This window comes from Tupaia chinensis, unplaced genomic scaffold (assembly GCF_000334495.1).
Source record: "Tupaia chinensis unplaced genomic scaffold, TupChi_1.0 Scaffold000386_1, whole genome shotgun sequence".
Lineage (NCBI taxonomy): Eukaryota > Metazoa > Chordata > Mammalia > Scandentia > Tupaiidae > Tupaia > Tupaia belangeri.
The window spans coordinates 516712-521506 of NW_006159888.1; the positions used below are offsets into that span (position 1 = coordinate 516712).

Sequence of the window (4795 nt, forward strand, 5' to 3'; positions counted from 1 at the left end):
TATATATATATAATTTTGTAATGTTAATAATACATAAATCTCTACCCTCAGTAGAGATTTCTACTTGGCCTGCTCACTATTGTTCCTCCCAACTTACTTAAGACTCCAGTAATCATTCTTCTCTGAGCAGGACAGACTTACTCCAAACAGGATACAGAGATCTAAATAATTGTAGACTAAGATAAATAATCTCCAATAATATTCTCAATTCTGTTTTTACTTTTTCTTTTAGCAGTGGTCTAACTATAGCTATGATGGTTTAAAAAAATACACAGTAAAAAAGTGAAAAGCGATTTGGATTATCAGTCTTCACCTCATTCCTGCAGCTTCCCTAATTACCAGTGTGCCCAGGCACTTTGTGGTAAGCACCAAGAAATAATTTCCAAGGAGACTGTGTTAGGTGGGGAACAGAGATTAAAGAAGAATCCAGAAAAGCCACTTAGAAAAGACAATTCAAACAAAGCAATACTTTCATAAAATACCTTTTTAAAAAAAGAATGATTTATTTATTTAATTCCATTTGTTATTATTATTCTTTAATTTGACCAGAAAAATAAATAGAGAGAGAAAGGGAAAGCAAGAAAGGAAGTCACCAGGTCCAGGACTCAAATCATGGTTAGCCACGTGGGAGTCCAGCAACTTTAGCCACCACACCACCTGCTGGCCCCATAAAAATACCTTTTAAAAATGAATAAATCAAATTTGATTTTAAGTAATATTTTGCCCCATGACCAAAATTTCCTCATTAATTGTTTTAGTGTTCACAAAAGGTATTATATATACCTCTAGAAAAAGACATTATCTTCTTTATCTACAAAATTATTAGAGCACCAGCAGCAGGTTGAGTTTTCCAAAAGTACAGATAGCTCAAACATGGCTCTAAGAAATCAGAAAATGAAGTTTTTGACTCATTTAGTCCTTATTACATCCTTTAATTTTTAACTTACACCTTGAACCCTTATGTACTAGGCTACAAATGTTCTTTTCTCTGCATATGGTGGTAAAAAGTAATTAGGGAAACTGAAAATCTGGTTCCATTTGGGTGGGTTTAACTCAAAGATTATGTTGTTAGTCCAAAGAAGTATTCCATATATTTTAAGTAATCTTATTCTATATTTTAACAAATACTAACATCTTAAAATAAATTATTCATGATGCCCTGGTCTATAAACAAGAACTTATGGCTATTACAAAGGACTCTTTTTCTTCACCTCCCAGTACACAACAGTAAACATTAAATGAAGAACCATAATCACAAGCTCATATCTTTAAAGAATAGTTGCAACAAAGCTTTTGTGAAACAGGGTCTTTTATGATTCCAGACAAATTTTATGATTGTTTTTCCTGATTTGATGAGGAGTATCTCTGATAATTTCATTGGGATTGCATTAAATTTATAAATTAATTTTGGTAGGATTTACATTTTGATTATTAATTCTTCCAATCTATGAACATGGGATATCTTTCCACTTTTTAAAATAGCATTTTTAATTTCTTTTAAAAATTTTTTTCATAGTTTTCCTTGTAGAGATCTTTGATTTCTTTTGTCAAGTATATTCCTAGGCTTCTTACTGTTTCTGTGGCTACTGGAAATGGGATTGTTTTCTTCAATTCTACCTCAGTCTGTTCATTGTTGGGGTGCAGAAATGCTATAGATTTTTGTATGTTGATTTTCTTTTTTTTTTTGTCTTTGATTTTTTTCCACATTATTTATTATTTGATTTTTGTATATACTTTCAATCCTATTGTTTGACTTACAATGAGACTATTTCAATATGTGCACATTTCTCCCCAGACCCATTGATCAAAATATCTTTAACAGATAACACCACACCTCCCCATCCCATCAATGCTCTACTTCTGTATCCCTTCTCCAAATGTCCTTTGTTAGGCCCCACTCCTCCACATATACCTCGTCTGACATTCACACCCATCTCTTGTGTTTGTTCAGCTGTTAGTCAATCAGTTTCAGTCATAGAATGCAGATTTTCTATTATGCCACTTTACTGTATTCATTTATCACTTCCAGGAGGGTTGTGTGTGTGTGTGTTTGTTTTTTTTTTTTAAGATTCTTTTGGATTTTCTATGTATATAAACTTGCCATCTGCAAATAGATATAATTGTGCTTCTTCTTTCCCTGCTCAAATGACTTTTATTTTATTGTCTTGTGTGATTGCATTGGCTGGGACTTCCAGTACTATATTTAAGAAGGGTGGAGAAAGTAGGTAGCCTTGTCTTGTTTCAGTATTTAGTGAAAAAGCTTTAAGCTTTTCCCCATTCAGTATGACGTTCGCTTATGGATTTTTTATATATGGCTTTTATGATGTTGAGAAATATCTTTTGTATGCCCATTTTGCTGAGAGTCAATCATGAAGGGATGTTGTAGTTTATTGAATGTTTTTTCCTGCATTGATTGATATAATCATATACCTTTTATTTTTCTTTCTGTTAATATGTCATATTACATTTATGGTTTTGCATTTGTTGAACCATCCCTGGAATAAAGCCTACCTGGTAGTGGTGTCTAATGTTTTCAATGTGTTGTTAAACACTATTTGTTAGTATTTCATTGAGAATTTGCTTGATTTAGATCCATAACTTTATCAAGTAGGCCATAAACTTTATCAGGTACCTCATCCCAGCCTTTTTAATTGGTAGTAAGCTCATCAAAATGATTCTCACAGCCATATTGTCCCCTTTGTATAATGGAATTCCTCAGTGCTATGCTTGAGGTGTTTGTATGAGGTTGGAAGCATTATGGTCAATCTTACCCCAAAAAGCTGGGTCTCAAGATGCTGATTCTTATTTATTACTTGTTAATTTGAGAGAGTTAGGATCTATAACCCTGAGTCTCTCACAGAAATTTCTCAAACCTTGTGCTGGAACTTCTTTGCTACATAATATTGATTTGCCAAACATTTTAGTAGCCTGGATTATTTCCCTGGACCCCCAAAGGTAGAGGTTTATGTATTGTCAACATTCCAAAATTATATATATCAATAACATAATTGCTTTGTTCCAAAGCAGCTAAATCATCCCTTGCTTTACAAAAAGGATAGCATCCACTAAGCAAAGAAAGGAATATGACACCTGCAGACCATATTCCAATTGCTGTATTTTGACTGGGGCACTTCGTTAAGACCTTCGGTGCTCTGAATGCTGGTGTACCTGCCTAGATGCAACCTGCTGACTCCTTGAAAGGCAAATACTGCAAACTTTATCTGTTGTGTAACAGTCACAGGTCAGGCTAACTGGATAAGAACTGGAAATTTTCCTCATCATATTACTATTTAGAGCTTTCATAGACAATCTTTTTTTGTTGCTAATTTTCTTGATAGGACATTCACTCTTTGACTGCTTTATGAGTTTTACTGCAGGACTTGTATGTGAAATGAAGTTGTATATATTGAATTTATTTTCCCCAAAATAGAGCAAAGGCCTACAGATCCCCCCTTTCCATCTTTTCCTTGTTTAAGATGGGGGCTTTTGACACACTTTTTTTGTGGTACACTGCTGATCCAGCTCCTTAGGTGCCAGGCCATGCATTAAAACCTTGTTTCCCATAACTATGTGGGACTTGCTTTGTGAAAAACTTCCTGCTCAGTTTCAGACTGGGAAAATTTGAGAGACTCTATTTTTGTGTCATGGGTTCCTTAGGCCAAACCAAAGTCTACTGAAGAGTATTATTTCAGGTGCCTGGTATATAAAAAAAAATTCTGGGCTTAGCATCATGGTGAACAATATCAAATTGATGAATGCATTTCAAGCTTTGAACAGATTAAACGTATTTTCCCATAGTTCTTGAAAGGAAAGAGAATTCAAAATGTCTAAAAAGGACTCATGCTCCAGATTTGGCATAGCAATAACCATATGATTATTTTCCCTAAAGCAGTATTTAACTCCCATGATATTTCCTTGCCTCCTAGCCACTGTTAGGCACTGAAGTTCAGCAGCAATGCAAAACAGGATGACTTGTTGAAATGACGTGTTTTAGAGTAATTTTCTCCCAGGTCCTTCTTTTAACTGTGTGGTAGCTAAATAAACAGTGCTGAAAATGCCTTCTTCAATTTTGTCCTTAATCTTAAACAAATTACCAAGCTGTGGTCCAGCTTCATAAAGCTTCTCAATAGCCTTTTTAATGCTTGGAAGTTTAATATTCTGCTCATACTTTTTAAAAGAGTCTTCAGACTGAAACTGATCATGCACCGAAAAAAAGACATTGGCTCATCCATGTGCGTCCCCAAAGACACTTCCATCACAAAGCTGGAATGTAAAATGTCATCTAAAGGATCATGTTGACAGGAGAACAAGCAGGGTTTAAGGGAGTATGACTTCCGTGGTTACCACCTGCAAGAGCTCCCCACCTAGCGATTCCGTCAAATATGACTATGCAACACTTTCCTTTTCCAACAACTGATTTTTAAAAATAATATAATTTATTTTCTTTTAATTTATTTTATACATTCAATCACTATACATCACTTAGCTTGTAAAGTTAATTTCCCAACATCAATACATTTCACACCAGTTCAGTTGGGGGTACTATAACATATTATCATCAACTGATAATAATCCATTTCTGTGTCCCATAAATATCTTTCCTCTCTATTTTTCTCCTTAATGTCTTTCCAACAACTGACTTTAACAAAGGTATTAAAGAAATGTAGTAGAGAAAAAAGACAGTCTTTCAAACAAATGAAAACAAATTCTGTAAGAATCGGGTATTCATATGAAGAAGAAGTTTGGTCCATATATCACAAATAAAAATTATATCTTATTTATATGTAAAACTTAA

The 4795-nt window shown here is 34.0% G+C and overlaps 1 pseudogene; it reads right to left on the bottom strand.

Moving 5' to 3' along the window:
* Window positions 1–2566: 2566 nt before the first annotated feature.
* Window positions 2567–4232, bottom strand: LOC102496856 (cell division cycle 7-related protein kinase-like; annotated as a pseudogene).
* Between the last annotated feature and the right edge of the window lie 563 nt (window positions 4233–4795).